The sequence below is a fragment of the Chamaea fasciata genome, unplaced genomic scaffold (assembly GCF_029207755.1).
Source record: "Chamaea fasciata isolate MVZ Bird 193981 ecotype frontalis unplaced genomic scaffold, bChaFas1.0.hap1 SCAF_13, whole genome shotgun sequence".
NCBI lineage: Eukaryota > Metazoa > Chordata > Aves > Passeriformes > Sylviidae > Chamaea > Chamaea fasciata.
The window spans coordinates 19,970,931-19,988,077 of record NW_027094098.1 but is presented as its reverse complement, the minus strand read 5'-3'; positions in this window follow the sequence as shown (position 1 = coordinate 19,988,077).

Here is a 17,147-nt window from a genome sequence, read left to right as displayed (position 1 = left end):
CCTGCCCTCTCCCGCGGTGATTAAACAGATTTACTGCGACTGTCGGGAGTTGTAGCGAAAAGCACCGAAGGATCAACACTTAATTACAAAGGGAAACATGAAAACGCGGCAATTAACCTTTGTTCACGCCGGCAGCAGAGAGCCGGAGCGAAGCCTGCTCTGTTCCCACAGAGGAGACCTTGGACACCTCCCGGGCCCGAGGAGGGGTTGGGATGCTGAAGGATTCTCCGGCCAGGTTTTGGGATGTTGAAGGTTCTCCTGTCAGATTTTGGAATGCTGAAGGATTCTCCGGCCAGATTTTGGGACTCTGAGGATTTTCCTGCCAGATAAAGCAGCTCCCACCAAACCAGCCAGCCAGAGGCTGCAGAGAAACCCCAACTTTACCATCTTAATAATCAAATAATGAATTTGGTCTGCTTGGAGCACAGCGGGAGAGGAGCTGGGGCTGAGCACCACCGTGGGGAGGGCACTGGGAGCACTGGGATGCTCCTGGCAGTCGGGGCAGAGCCAATTTCCAATTCTCCAATTTTTTTTTTCTATAAACGAAACGTCTGCAAAGGTGTTTAAAATTAGCAGGACTTCAGATTGTGGTGCAAAATTATCTTGCAGCATTATCTTAGAGCTGTAAAATGGGATATGCCAGCACAGAAGGTGTAAATCTAATATTACATTATATATTACATATTATATGGTATGTATTATGTATTACATGTTATATATTATATAGCATGTAATATATGCATGTTGTAATATAAATAAAATATATTTATATTATAATTATACAATATTATATATAATATATTATATACTATATATAGTATGGTCCTTCCAGCCCAAACCATGCTGGGATTCTTTAGGGCCACAGGCGTGGGGCTCCCTGGAGCCATTGCTGGCTGGAGGAACCCCATGGCTGTACCAGACCCTCCACCAACCCACAGCCAGGAAACGAATGAACAACAAGGGGGCAAAAAGACCTAAATAAATCACCGCTTAAACCCACTCCTATTTGTCTTCACGCAGCACCAGGCCAGATTTCCCTCTGAGAATAAGGTCAGCGTTAAAGCAAAGATTCCAGAAAATGCAAAATAAAGAACCTCCTGCTCACGCCACGCTGGCCAAGGGAGCACCTTGGGATTATTGATTGCAGGGATCCAATCCCGGCTCCAGAGCTGCTCGGGGCTGCTGGATGGGATGGAGATGGATGATCTGTCCCCTGCCTGCTCCTGGGGGACAGGAGGAGCAGGGAACTGGGGGAGTGTTAAGGACTTTTCTAAATGGCTGTCAAGTCTCTCCCCGAGTGCGAGTAATGAAGTCACTTCTCTCTGTTTGTTTTGTGTTCAGCCTAAACCGGGATCAGCTCGAGCCTGGAATGTGTAAAAGCCCCAAATTTGTGTGTGTGAGGGATTGTTCCAATTCCCATTAGAACAATACAATTAACAGGGGGGAGAGGGGTGTTTCACCTGGAGGAGAGGCTCAGGGACCTCTCACTGTCACAATTCCCGGCAGGAGGCTGCAGCCAGGGCTCCATCCCTTCTTCCAGGGAGCAAGACAGGAGGAAATGGCCTCGAGTTGCGCCAGGGGAGGTCTGGGTTGGATATTGGGAATATTTCTGCCCCTGAAGGGCTGTCCAGCCCTGGCCCAGCTGCCCAGGGCCATGGAGGGACGGGTTCATCTTCCAATTACAGCTGCAGCTAATGAAGTCATTCACCCCAAGTTTGCTCCCCCAACTCACTTTAGTTCCCATCTCTGAGGCCTGAGGCAGTGAGGTGTCCTCAATCCCCAGGCCTGGAGAGGAATTGCTGTCTCTGCCCAAAATGGGGAAGCAGCAGCTCCCACAGTGTGTGGAGTTCGGAGTCCTGCACCGAAGAAGCGCAGGGTTACAGATAGATGAGGAACAGAAAAGCTGCTCCCCGGAGGCAGCAGGGATGGAGGGTCCAGGCTGCAGCAGCAGCCCGGGCTGAGGCCGGGCAGTGCCTGGCAGGGCTGGTGGCACTCCCAGCCCGGCGATGAGCTGTGACAGCTCTCACAAAGCCTTACCCTGAGGAGCCGGGCACAGCCCGCCTCTCGCTCCCTGCGCAGCACACAACCGGAGACAACAAACCCAGCCCCACCATGAAATGGGCAGGGTTTCAGGGGGGAAAAAATGGATTTCCCGAGTTAATTTCCTTCCCCCCCCCCCCCCCCCCCTGTTTTTATAGCTTCTCTTTTTGGTGCCTTTCCTTCATGTGTTGGATGCTCCCAAGGAAGAAACAAAGTCTCCAGCACCCCAAATATTCAAGCCAGGAGGGTGAAGGCACAGATGCAAGGAGGGGGATTGTGGCGTGTTACAGAGGCAGAAATGCGGAGCAGCCACAGCAGAACTCAGGGGGAGGGCAAAGCTCGGGGCTGCTCCTGCTGCCCGTGGTGAGGCTGGGGTCAGAGGCGTGTAACAATCCCAAAAATGCCCTCCCACCTGCAATCAGTGGGAATTACGTGGGATTGTTCAGCCTGGAGAGGAGAAGCTCCAGGGAGAGCTCAGAGCCCCTGCCAGGAGAGCTGGAGAGGGACTGGGGACAAGGGATGGAGGGACAGGACACAGGGGATGGATCCCACTGCCACAGGGCAGGGCTGGGTGGGAGATTGGGCAGGAATTGTTCCCTGGGAGGTGGGGAGAGGCTGGGCTGGAATTCCCAGAGCAGCTGTGGCTGCCCCTGGATCCCTGGCAGTGCCCAAGGCCAGGCTGGACACTGGGGCTTGGAGCAGCCTGGGACAGTGGGAGGTGTCCCTGCCATGGCAGGGGTGGCACTGGGTGGGATTTAGGGTCCCTCCCACCCCAAACCATTCAACAATCCAATTATCCCCCATGAACAGGAGGGGTTTAATGTGCTCACCACGGACAGACCTTGTCTGGGTGGTTCTGGGGTGCCCAGCCCGGGAAGGAGAGAGCCCCACACAGACACGCAGGGCTGTGGCTGAGCCTTGCCCAGGTCCTGGCTCTGCCCCAGGGAGAGGCTGCTCAAACTCCAGTATCGCTGTGCCACGCTCCAGGGGCTGCTCCAGTGAGGATCCCGGGGTTGTGTTTGCAATTCTCCTGTGACGAGATACAGCCGAGGCGGCTACCCAGCACAAAATCTATTTCAAGGATATTCCAGGGATTCTCAATGAAGTTACATTATCCCCAGTTAACAACCCTTTAAAAGCACATCATTCACTCTCAACCCTTCCAGACTTTAGTGCTCTGAGGAAAGCCTCAGCCTGTTCTGTGCTATTTGAGAGTCAAATCAGGCCCCAGCCTCACTACACGATCCGGTTTTCCATCAGTAGGGTTGGCCTGCCACAGGAACACCCAGCAGGGCCCCAAAAAAGAGTCCTCAGTGATTTTACTGGGGGAGGAAGAGGCAGAAAGCCAGCCCAGCTCCTGAGCAGATGTTTCTGGGGTGCTGTGGGAGCTCTGTGCTCGGGAAGCTCGGGGTGGTTCCTCCTGCTGAGGGATGTGCAGCTCCAGGGCTCCCTCTGCACGGGGCTCTGTCCTCAATCGCCCCACTGGCACCCCATGGAAACCCTTGTGAGTGCTCCCCTGAAAGGAGAGGGAGGGGACCCTTCACACCTCAGACGTGGAACGCTGGTGCAGGAGCTGGGGGAGGAGCGGGACCCCCCGGCTGTGGGCTTGGAGGGGGGTCAGGGCAGCCCCAGGAGCTGCTGCTCCGCATCCCCTGGGCTCAGTCGGCACTGAGGGCTCCAGCTGCACCCTGCCCACAGCTGGGCAGGCTCTGGGGCAGCTCTGGGGCTGCGCTGGCTCGGGGTGCCAGCCCAGCTGTGCGCCTGTGGGGTCTGGGGGCTGCAGTGTGGGCACTGCTGGAGTCCAGCCCTGAGGAGGAAGAGGAGGAGGAGAGCCACAGACACAGCCAGCCCCCAGCAGACACTCTCCTGACGTTCTCCTGATGGGGAAAGCAGAACCCAGCTCATTTCCTTGCCAAGGAAAACGAACCAAACCCAGCTCTCCCTATTCCACAAGATACATGGAGAGAGTCACACGTAAAATAAACAGCTCCACGAGTTTTGTGTCTCTTTTTTCTGATGCATTCAAGGAGTATTAATTGACCCAGAATTTCGAAAATAATGTCAAAATGACTGGCAAAGTATTCACCAGCCATCAGAAGTAATTCCCTCCGTGGCAGCTGTTCCAGGGCTCCCAGAATTATTGGCCTCACCTGCAGCAGACGCAATCACGGGCGGAGGCTGAGCACACCGCCGAGCAGCAGCTCGTCATTTTGTGCTCATCTGACCCTCCAACTTGGTAATCTTCTCTTTTACAACATTGTATGGAGAGGAGGGAAGATGATGAGTAGGGGAAGGAAGAATAGGTAACAGGAGATGATAATAAAGAGAGCCAGGGAAGAGGTGATCCATAATTTCCCACAAACAGCAGCACAAGGACTGCAGGCTGTACAGGGACAAAGCAGGAACAGAATCTGCATTCTCAGTGTGGACATTGTCTCGCACTGAGGGGCCTCTCTTTTCACTTATTTCAGAGTGTATTTTTTAAGGATCTGTTTCAGGGAAAGAAAAATCTCGCCTTTCCTGTGAGCCCCTGGTGTCCCACAGGTACAGTGATGCTGCCTGGCCGTTTGCTGCAGCACTTCAGCAGCTCTGGCACTGCAGGGAGGGCACTGGGGGAGGAATGACAGAAATCAGAGCGCCCAACAATGTTGGGGTTTATCTTCTTTTTTGCCAGAGTCAGGATTAAATGCTCAAGAGACAGTGTTACTTGTTCGGACTCAGATGTTTATTAATTCGTATTTACATTACAGTCTGACAAACCGTGAGTTCCACAGCACTTCAAGCCAACAAACCAAAAATGGAGTCCCGTCTGTCTCTCTGCAAGGCCTTTTAAGGATGAACTGTCCAATTAAAACGTGACCCCTAAATTATTTTTACTTTTAACCCAACAAACAGCCACCCTTGGCCTGCAGTGTGCACTTTTCTATCCAATTACAAAACCCCACCCAGACCCTGAAGAAGAAGATGAAAAAGAAGGACTCAGCCTCTGCCCTAAATCCTCTATCTTGCTTTATATTTATATAATATATAAATAAATATATAATATAGATTATAAATATAAATATCAATATATATATATATATATGTATTCTAAACCCTTAAACTCTGTTTTGCACCCTGTGCTATCACACACTTCTATCCAAACCCCACACCCACAATCCCAGTGCTGTCACTCAATTTTGGGAGCCTTTTCCACGGCCTCATGTCCAATGCAGTGTTTTCTTGGGGGTCAGTGCCTGTGAGCACAGAAAGTCTGGAATTCTCAGTTCCCAGGGTTCCAACAGAACAACACCCAGCTTATCTGGATTTTGAGTTCTGCTCTGCTGCACTTTGACGTGTTTGCGAAATCACAGCAGCAAAAGATGTTACCGTCAGTTCTTCCGGCATCACCTCCAAAGCCTGACCTGGTGATGGCAATTTACTTGAAATTGGTTTGCATATTTATTTTTAAATTTTTTTTTAAATATATATTTTTGGTAAGAAAATAAATGCAGCGGAAAATATTTATTCTTTCTAAACACAACGTGGAACTGAAATTCAATATATTCTTGCTGTCTTACTCCCTAACCCTTCTTTCCTTGCGTTTGCTATGATCGCATGGGTGAAGCTAATTGCTTTTAACTGAGACAACTCTTATTAGTGATGGAATTCATGGCTGAAAACCAGCTCAAAGCTGGATCAGGGCTCTCCTCACCTTCAGGCACCCACATCCACTCCTCCCCTCCCTCCCCGTGGTTCCCTCACCCAAGGCATCCTCATTCCCTGGCAGGAGGGAGGATTTGCCCCCGGTGTCCCCGTTCCTAAAGGAGTTTTTGTCCTGGTTTTGTCTGAAAACTGCTGGAGGTTGTGCACTTACCAACAAAAGAAAAGCCTGAAATTTGGATCCCCATCAGAAATGCGGCTCTTTAAACAAATCCTGTTTTAAAAAGCTACACCCACAGAAAGGTTTTCAGGGCAGGCACCTGAATAAACTTCTTGGAATGATTTTCCAGCAGATCTTCTCACCCTGAGCCAGCTCAGGGAGCCTCCAGGTCGGGGACGTTGGGACCAGCAGCACCACGAAACCTGCAGGGAAAACCTTCAGAAACCCCAGGGAAAGGCTGTGTGAGGTGGAAGGAACGAAACGTGAGGCTGAGGACACCTCCAGCAGCAGAACCCCCACAAGAGCTGGCTGGGAAGTGTAAATAAATGTGAATATTGCGATTCCCGCTGCCGCACTCATTCCCAGTCTCCAAGGACACCTAGCAGGGCCCTTCCTTTCACTCTGAATAGCTGATCAGCAAATTAAAACACTTTCATTAGGCTCCTTTTGTTTGAGTGGGAACAATTGTGCCCAGCTCCCAAGGCCTGCAGCTGAGGAACAATATCCCGGAGCCAGCACACGGAACATTCCCAGTGCTCGTCCAGCGGGGCCCTTTCCAACTGATCTGAGCTGCTCCTCAATTTCCTGCCCATCACGCAGGGGAAACAAAATACAGAGCACTTTGTGGGTAAATTCATCTCAACTGACTGGGAAAGGAGAGAGAAGAGGAGGAGGGGAGAGGGGAGCAGCAGAATATTCCCCACATTCTCTGAGAGGATCATTTGGATGGGGGCAGCAGGACAGGTGAGACCCCACCTGCAGAGCTGCCCCAGCCCTGTCCCAGCTCAGGGAGGGACCTGGAGCTGCTGGAGGGAGCCCAGAGGAGGCTCCAGGATGATCCCAGGGATGGAGCAGCTCTGCTGGGAGAGCTGGGATTGTTCACCTGGAGAGGAGGAGCTTTGGGGTGAGCTCAGTGTGGGATAAAGGGAATCACAGGAAAGATGGAGAGAGATTATTGCCGAGGGATGGAATGACGGGACACAGGGAATGGCTTCAAAAATGGGCAGAGAGCAGATTTAGGTCAGATATTAGGGATGAATTCCTCCCTGGGATGGTGAGGAGACCCTGGAATAGAATTGCCAGTGCAGCTGTGGCTGCCCCTGGATCCCTGGAATGTCCAAGGCCAGGCTGGGACAGGGGAAGGTGGAATGGAAAGAGCTTTAAGGTCCTTCCAACCCAAACCATTCCATGATTTTGCTAATCCCCCACCCCAGTTTGCCAAAGGAACCAGGGAATTTCTATTTATTTAAAGGATATAAAGCCATTCACCTGCAGTGTTTTTTTGTAGATATTTACAGGGAGGTGAACTTCCAAATTATGAATCCTCACTGCTGAATTCACACTTCCAAACCGTGAATTCACACTGCCTAAAGTTTTTGTTTCAGTCGTCACCTGTGCAACTTCCAGCCTCATTAAATTTTAAAATACAGTTTTTCAATGAACTCAGCTAATAAATGCAGACATGCCTCTCTGTTCCCTTGGAAAAAAAAAAAAAAATAAAAATCTTCCCTGCGACTACAAGCTGGGGATGGGAAAAAAAAAAAATCCCCAACAAAGCATAAACCCAAACAGTTCCCAGAGAAAGGGAGCGTGCTCCTTTTTTAACACATGAAAAATTATCACAATCAAATTCCATTGTAAAAGGCACTTCCGAGTTTGTTTCCCCAGCTTTATTACCTACACTGCTGGGATATTTTTATTTCTCCTGAAGTAGGAGCGAGGATCTAAATGAGGGGAGAATTGATGATATACAGCTGGAAAATGGCTGTGGAAAAAAACGAGGGGCCAAAATTTATCTCCATCGTTGCACACAGTGAAGCTCGTGTGTTATAAACAGATATTGTAACAGAATAAATCAGAGTGGCATCAAGGATCAGAATCCTGGTTCTCTGTGGTCCAGCCAAGGAGCCAGGATCATGGATGGATGGATGGATGAATGGATGGATGGATGGAGGGATGGATGGAGGGATGGGTGGATGGATGGATGGATGGATGGATGGATGGATGGATGGATGGATGGATGGATGGAGGGATGGATGGATGGATGGAGGGATGGATGGGTGGATGGATGGATGGATGGATGGATGGAGGGATGGATGGATGGATGGATGGATGGAGGGATGGATGGAGGGATGGATGGGTGGATGGATGGATGGATGGATGGATGGAGGGATGGATGGATGGATGGATGGATGGAGGGATGGATGGAGGGATGGATGGATGGATGGATGGATGGATGGATGGAGGGATGGATGGATGGATGGAGGGATGGATGGATGGAGGGATGGATGGATGGAGGGATGGATGGAGGGATGGATGGAGGGATGGATGGAGGGATGGATGGATGGATGGATGGATGGATGGATGGATGGACGGATGGATGGATGGATGGATGGATGGATGGAGGGATGGATGGATGGAGGGATGGATGGATGGATGGATGGACGGATGGATGGATGGATGGATGGATGGACGGATGGATGGACGGATGGATGGATGGATGGATGGAGGGATGGATGGATGGAGGGATGGATGGATGGATGGATGGATGGATGGATGGATGGATGGATGGACGGATGGATGGAGGGATGGATGGATGGATGGATGGACGGATGGATGGATGGATGGATGGAGGGATGGATGGATGGATGGATGGATGGATGGATGGATGGATGGATGGATGGATGGAGGGATGGATGGATGGATGGATGGAGGGATGGATGGAGGGATGGATGGATGGATGGATGGATGGATGGATGGATGGATGGATGGATGGATGGAGGGATGGATGGAGGGGTGGATGCTTCCAGCAACAGATTTACCCAGGAGGGGAGGAAATCCATGTGCTCTGGGTGAGGACCAGAAGAGGCTGGAAAAGCTCCTCTGGAGCAGAGCTTGGGGCCAGCAGCACCGGCAGTGAAGGGAGAGAAGGGAAAATGCCAGGACTGGGATCAGGATCGGGGATCTGGGGGTGGCTGTGGGCTGTGAGCAGGCGTGTACTGGCATTCCCAGGGGGAAAGGGCTGCACTGTAAATCCAGACCCCAGAACATGCCAGGGGATCCACACAGGACAGAGAGCTCCTCAATCCTGCCCTGGAGTGGATGTGCAACCATCCTGAGGTGAGAACACCTTCCCTTCCCTTCCTTTCCCTTCCCTTCCCTTCCCTTCCCTTCCCTTCCCTTCCCTTCCCTTCCCTTCCCTTCCCTTCCCTTCCCTTCCCTTCCCTTCCCTTCCCTTCCCTTCCCTTCCCTTCCCTTCCCTTCAATCCTTTATCATCCCTTCCAACCCTAAATCTTTGTGATTCCACGATTCTCTGTGCTGCTCTCCTCTGCTCACCCCACGTTTGACCTCAGGGAAGAAGTGAAGAACAGGCCTAGGAAGAGAGAACATTTATTTTCTGGCATAAATAGAATAATAGTAATACAGTGAAATCTGGCTCAGAAGCCAAGGGCTTATGTATTTCCCGTTTTGCGCATTAAATATTTAAATTCATGGAAATGTTTACTTAGATACTTATATTTCATGGGCTATAAAACAATAATAACCAAGTCCAAATTAGTCATTTCCTTTCAGATAATAAAGTCACAATGAGGAAAAATTTGTAGCTTCCAGTTGTTCCAACCAGTGTTCGAAACAACATGAAAATCTCTTCAGCAGTCATTACAGCATAATTGCTTTGGAAAGCTGCAAGGGAATTACCACAGCTTTTTGATGCTGTTTGTTTTGCTAAAGGAAAGTTGATTTCATTCAGAATTATTAACTATTTCCATCTCCTTATTTCCCACAAAGCAGAGAAGCGGAATTGGGAATTTCTGTTCAATATTATAGAATCACTAAGGCTGGGAAAGACCTGGAAATCCCCAAGTCCGTCTTTGGTTTTCAAATTCTACCAAAAGACTTTTCTGCAAATCAAATCGCACAGCTCATTTCTCTGGAACCTTTCAGAAAGCAGCTCGGGATGAGTGGCCTGGAGTTTGTTGCCAGGGAATGTTTTGTGGTAAGCCAAATACCCACGTGCAGCTCTGCAGCCCCAGTTGGGTGGGAAGCCCACGAATGATGCATTTCCCCCTGTAAGCACAAAAGGAAAAATAATTAGTGATGGTATTTTTTATCGATATCCATTGGCATGATTATTTGGTATTTACAAACATCATTACGTCTTAGCTAATTAATCAGCTAATTTCATTTCTGTTATTTAGGGGATCCTCAGAGTTCCTGCCTGCTGCTGCAGCATTGGGGGAGGCCAGGGGGGATTTTCCTGGCAGTTTTAAGAAACTTTTTTTAAGAAAAGCAGACACGGAGCACTCGAGCTGGGAGACAAAACCTGATGTTCAGGCACAAGGCTGAGGCTGGGGATGTCCCGTTCCCATCCCTGGCAGGAATTCCCTGGGGCATTTCCAGGCAGCATTCCCTGCTCCCCCAGTCTGGCCTGCCTCTGGGGCTGCTCCAAGCCTGAGGTGTTCGGTCCTGCCCTCCCCAAAAGCTGCAATTCCTGCAGCGTCTGAAACCATGGAAAGAAAACAGAGAATCCCAGAAGGGTTTGGGATGGGAGGGACCTTAAATCCCATCCAGTGCCATGGCAGGGACACCTCCCATTGTCCCAGGGTGCTCCAACCTGGCCTTGGACATTCCAGGGATCCAGGGGCAGCCACAGCTCTTCTGGGAATTCTATTCCAGCCCCTGCCCACCCTCCCAGGGAGAAATTTCCTTCCTTATAAACCCCCTCGGGCTGGATGGTGCAGACCCCAAAAAGTCAAACCTGCTCCTGCTGATCCTGTTGGATTTGGCACCCAGCTGGCAAATGAAATCCCAAAAGAACCTCCCTCTGCCCAGAATGCCCCAGTGGCACAGAGATCTCACCATAACTTAGAAAAAAAAAATCCCTGTTTGGGCTTTCATTTGGTGTTTGGGCGTCATTAGAAGCCTCAAACCTCACACAGCACCCTAAGAACTGGAAAGGGGTGATGTTCCCGTGCTGCTGCCTGTTCCACAAAGAAAAACACCCCCCAAGTGAGAGAACTTCAGAGAAATCCGTTCAGTATTTAGCCAACATCCTGGTTTCTCCAGGAGCTTGCAGCAGCAGCCTAAGTCAGTATGATTCATTGGATCAATAATTCTAAGGTCTTGTACCTAAAAGGTTGAAAAATGTGATCTAACCTGGCAGAAGAGAAATGATTGTAATGTTCAGCAAAAACAGTTAATGAGGCTTGGAGAAGGCAGACTTTGAGGGGAGAGAAATATGTCCGGGTTTAACCTTGCCCAGGGCTCCAGCAGAACGTTCCCTCCTCAAGGTGAACTCTGCAGCCCCCACAGACACCTCCAGTTTTGCAGTATTTCCACCCTTTTACTGGCTGGCCTTTCCCTTTCCCTGTTTCCATGCTCTGGAGGACCTGGTCTCTGCTCCAGCTCCCAAAATCCCTCATCATTTCTTACGGAATGCTTCATCTCAGTAGCTCGCTTACATAAAGGCACAGAAATGTTTTTTCCTTCTCTCCTACCTGCAAGTTTTGTTTTGAAGTCCTTTTTTTCTTCCATCCGTTACCATCCAGCTCCAAATTTAAAAAATCCCTTCCCAGGTCCTTTTTGCCCTCTTTGACTCTCCTCAGACGAGGAAATGCCATCTTACACTCCAGTATTTGTGCTCAAAGCAAAACAAACAACAGTGATGCTGGGAGCCGGGGCTGGTGGGGTTATTTTAGCATTCCATTATTCCAAGGAAAACAGACAGACGCCGGCAACTCCAATTTCCTGCTCCATAAAAGCCCTTCCCACAGGGCAGCCCCATTTGGGGGGTGGGGGGGGGGGATCTGCCCCTGTCCCTCACACCAGCAGTGGCACATCAGCCTGGAGAAGGAAATGCCAGGGAAAGGATTTCAAACCCTTTATCCGGGTAGGGAGACTTTGAAAAGGGCGTGGAGTGTCAGGGCAAGGCTTCAAACGGGGACAGAGCAGGTTTGGATTGGAGATGAGGGATAAATCCTTCCCTGGGAGGGTGGGGAGGCCCTGGAACAGGTGCCCAGAGCAGCTGTGGCTGCTCCATCCCTGGAATATCCAAGGCCAGGTTGGACACTGGAGCACCAGGGACAGTGGGAGGTGTCCCTGCCATGGCTGGGGGGATGAGGTGACCCCAAAGGTCCCTTCCAACCCAAACCCTTCTGGGGTTCTGTGACACTCAAAGCCCCACTCTGCTGCTCCCCAGAGCAGCCCCTGCAGCCTCAGCAACCCCTCTCTGCCTTTCACATCCACAATTCCCCCTGGTTCCTCCTGTCCCAGGAGCTGAGGGCAGGGAACGAGCAGCAGGGAGAGGCCCCTGTGCTTGTCAGGCTGTTTGTCAGCTCCCTCCCCGATCCCAGAGGCTGCACATCCCAGCCCTCCCTCTGCAGAGCATCCTGCCCACCGTGCAGACAATTACACGTCGCTGATCTCATTTCTATAATTCACTTCCCTATCTAATCAACAATTATCCCTAATGAACTTTCCACTGCTCGCTGAAGCTCAGCAGCTTCTCCTTCCCCGTGCGAGGCAGAAGGGAGAGCCCGGTGGCTGCTGGCAGATGATGCTCCGCGAAGTGATTCCTGAATGATCACACTCGGGTTTTAGAGCTGCTTAACGGCCAGAGCAAATGGCAGGCAGAGGAGCTGAAGTGGGGAGGATGACCTATGGAAACGACGCGAATTCATTTGGAAAAATCCGTCATTAGGGAAAGGTCTCCTCGTCACAGCGCCATAAATCACGCTGGGAAAACGCGGCACGACTGGGGGAGCAAACAGTTGTGTAATTCTGTATGCCTGCAGTCATCTGAGTGGGAATAATGGTGTAGGCAAAAGGAAATGTTTGTGTCCCGCTTGAAGGTGCGTGAAAATGGGGAATAGGTTATAAAACCCTGTTATTTGGGATCTCTCAGATAAATAACTCAGAGGCTGCTTTGCATGGGTGCCTGACTTAATTGATAGCCCAAACTGTAAGGTCAAGGAAATCCAGCTGCTCCCCTTATCACAGATCCCACTGTCCCCAAACCCCACTGTCCCCAAACCCCACTGTCCCCAAATCCCACTGCCTCAAATCCCACTATTCCCAAATCCCATTGTCCCCAAATCCCACTGCCCCAAATCCCACTGTCCCCAAATCCCACTGCTCCAAATCCCACTGTCCCCAAACCCCACTGTCCCCAAATCCCACTGCTCCAAATCCCACTGTCCCCAAACCCCACTGTCCCCAAATCCCACTGTCCCCAAATCCCACTGTCCCCAAATCCCACTGCCCCAAATCCCACTGCCCCAAATCCCACTGCTCCCCAAATCCCACTGCTCCAAATCCCACTGTCCCCAAATCCCACTGTCCCCAAATCCCACTGTCCCCAAACCCCACTGTCCCCAAATCCCACTGCTCCAAATCCCACTGTCCCCAAACCCCACTGTCCCCAAATCCCACTGTCCCCAAATCCCACTGTCCCCAAACCCCACTGCTCCAAATCCCACTGCCCCAAATCCCACTATTCCCAAACACCACTGTCCCCAAATCCCACTACCCCAAATCCCACTATTCCCAAATCCCACTGCTCCAAATCCCACTGCCCCCAAATCCCACTGCCCCCAAATCCCACAGCTCCCAGGAACTTCAGAGGGGTGGGAGCAGCTCCTGGGCAGTCCCTGCTGAGCAGAGCAGGAGGACAGGACCAAACATTCCCAAATTTTGGTGAATTTTCAGGCAAGGACCAGTTGCAATTATTACATCTACGACAGGGGGTTTTGTTTGTTTGTTTTTAAAGGGGCAAAAAATAAAAATAAAAGCAGAGCTGAGTGATTTCGAAAGAATTCCGAGTTGTTTTGCTTTCCCAGGTACAATTCCCCTCCTGGAAACACAACAAATGCGTTGTGATGGAATTACTGGCAATCGTAACACGTCCAAAAGGTATTGCAAATATTAAAACACGGTGTGAGAACAGGGACAGAGGTGTAAACTACTCCTTCCACGCATTCATTTTCCAACACGTGGATTTGCAGTCCTGGCCACATCAGGGCAGCTCAGGCCAGTGAATTATCTGATCAATAGCGAACAGGAGTTTTCAGTTCACTGGCAAAAGTCAAGGAACAGAGAAATAATAACGGCAGCAGTGATTCAATCAGCGGCAGCTGCAGTAGGTGGCACGAAAACGTAGGACAAATGTCAAGCACCCAGACAAATGGCCCTGCTGGAGGGAGAAACCTGGAGTTATCAGAGTGCCTTTGAAAGGCCGCTGGGGTCAGCCGCCTCCTCCTCCTCCTCCTCCTCCAGAGGAGCTCGTGGTGCAAGGAAAAAAATCCCTCAAGGAAGCAGAATCATGTGAGGCTGCAGCATTTGTCAAATTCATGGTCCCAGTTTTTAAGCCACGGTCACGTCGACCTTCCTGTCATTTTTACTCAAAAACAAAGAAAGGGAAAAGCCACGGAGCTCTGCAGCAGGCGAGAGGAGCTGTTCTGCAAATGCCCGTGTTTGTAAATTCCTCTTTGCTTAGCAAAATGATTTTTCCTCCTCTAAGTTTAAATTAATGAGAAGACAAATGTGTTCGAAGCGGCAGGGGCGAGGCAGCGTCTCCTGCGACAGAAACAGTTCATCGTGCCTGAACACAAACCAGAGCAGGCTCTGGGCGGTTTGGTGCCAGGGATTTGCCATAAAACATCCCGCTCCCGTCGCTCAGGAGAGGTGAAATCGGGAGTGCAGCTGCCCAGGCGCCTCCCAGAGCAGCGCTGCTGACCCTGAGCGGAGCTGAAGCGGGGCTGGTGTGCCTGCCCGGCAGGGCTGCATCATGTTTGAAGCCGTTTGAAGGATGTGTTTGTTCTCCGTGGCCCCAGCCCAGCTGAGCTCAGCTCAGGGAAGAGCCCAGCTCAGCCTGCCCCAGCACCAGGCACAGGAGATGGATATGGATGGGGAAGAGACAAATTCCATTTGTCTGCAAGAGCTGTGAGAAATGTCTTGTGCAGAACCGGCTGGAGGGTGACAGAGGGCAGGCACAGGGACAAGTGCCCAGAAACGCCCAGAGTTAACCAGGCAATTGTCCAAAGCTGTCCCAGACAGCCCTGCCTGGTGTGGGGGCACCAGCCCAGAGTGCCCCAGCCCTCAGGGATCACAGGATCACTCTGGGAAGGGCCTGTAAACCACGGAGCCAAACGTTCCGTCCCCACTGCCACGGCCACCTCCACCCCGTGTCCCCAAAGCCACATCCCTGGGGTTTACGGGCATGGCACTCCACCACAGGGGAATGGGCAAACGGGGCTGAGCACTGAACCCCAGAGCAAACTCCTACAGACAGACTGTGGGGTCACCCCAAAACCCAGAGCTGTGTCACCCAAAAACAGAGCTGTGTCACCCGAAAAAACAGAGCCGTGTCACCCCAAAAACAGAGCCGTGCCACCCCAAAACCCAGAGCTGTGTCAGCCCAAAACCAGAGCTGTGTCACCCCAAAAGCCAGAGCGGTGCCCCAGCCTTGCACACACATCTGTCCCTGTCCCTGTCCCTGTCCCTGTCCCTGTCCCTGTCCCTGTCCCTGTCCCTGTCCCTGTCCCTGTCCGTGTCCGTGTCCCTGTCCATGTCCCTATCCCTGTCCCTGTCCGTGTCTGTGTCCGTGTCCGTGTCCGTGTCCGTGTCCGTGTCCCTGTCCCTGTCCCTGTCCCTGTCCCTGTCCGTGTCCGTGTCCCTGTCCATGTCCCTATCCCTGTCCCTGTCCGTGTCTGTGTCCGTGTCCGTGTCCGTGTCCGTGTCCGTGTCCCTGTCCCTGTCCCTGTCCGTGTCTGTGTCCCTGCAGCTGGCAGGGGATCAGAGCAGCAGGGACTCACCAAAGGGGGACTCACCTGCCCCAAATTCCCCTCTGCTCCTGCAGCTCCTCTGAGCTGCTCCCACCCCGGGATTCCAGAGGGTCTGGAGAGCACGGGGCTGGGCCAGCTGTGCCAGGAGCCCGCTGGGACCTTGTTTATCACAACCGCCCTGCGAGCTGGGGCAGGAGCAGCCACTGACCCCCAGCACTTCCCCGGGCTGTGCCAGGGCTGCCCGGGGCTGTTGGCACAGTCAGAACGTGCCCCCGGTGCCAGGGAGGGCGGAGGCAGCTGCTGCCGTGCCCCAGGAGCTGCCCCGGCTCCTGCCCAGGCCTTGGCACAGGGGCAGCAGAGCCCACACATGGAGCAGACCCTGCTCACCTTGGCAGCTCCGCAGCAGATGGGCAGCTGAAAATGGAGCTGGCAACAATCCCCGGGGTAGGTGATGAGCCTTACAGACCCTTCTGGGATGGAATGAGCCTCACAGACAGCCCTGGATGGAATGAGCCTCACAGACAGCCCTGGATGGAATGAGCCTCACAGACAGCCCTGGATGGAATGAGCCTCACAGACACATCTGGGATGGAATGAGCCTCACAGACCCTTCTGGGATGGAATGAGCCTCACAGACAGCCCTGGATGGAATGAGCCTCACAGACACATCTGGGATGGAATGAGCCTCACAGACAGCCCTGGATGGAATGAGCCTCACAGACAGCCCTGGATGGAATGAGCCTCACAGACACCTCGGGATGGAATGAGCCTCACAGACACCTCGGGATGGAATGAGCCTCACAGACAGCCCTGGATGGAATGAGCCTCACAGACAGCCCTGGATGGAATGAGCCTCACAGACACATCTGGGATGGAATGAGCCTCACAGACACCTCGGGATGGAATGAGCCTCACAGACCCTTCTGGGATGGAATGAGCCTCACAGACAACCCTGGATGGAATGAATCCTGTTCTGGCCATGCAGGGTTCCTCTCTGAGCCCTCCCAGGATTCAGGACTCCAGATATTTCAGGAATTGTTATTATTAGATCCCTGCCCAGAGTCATCTGTTTGTTTCTTGTGGAGTTCAGGTACTTCCCTCCTCAGAAGTCCTCACAGAGGATTTATTTAACCTACAGAAATCCCTGTGGACAAGGAATCCCAAGTGCATCAGGCATCAGGATGTGAGGAGCTGTCACTCAGAGATTTCCTGGGTGAATGCTTCCCAAGTGCTTTACAACCAGGTTCTCTGAAAGCATTTGTGTCTGACTGCACAGTAACAGAACAGATCCCATCCTTTCATCCAGGAGAGTGTGTTTGCTCCTTCACTTCACAGTGCTCTCAGCTGAATTAAGCAGTGCTGCCTGATTCAGTGACTTCTTCACATCGCATTGAAAGATACTCCACAAAAAAAAACTCTACTGGAAAAGTGAAAACCTTGAGTGGAATGATCTTCCCAATGC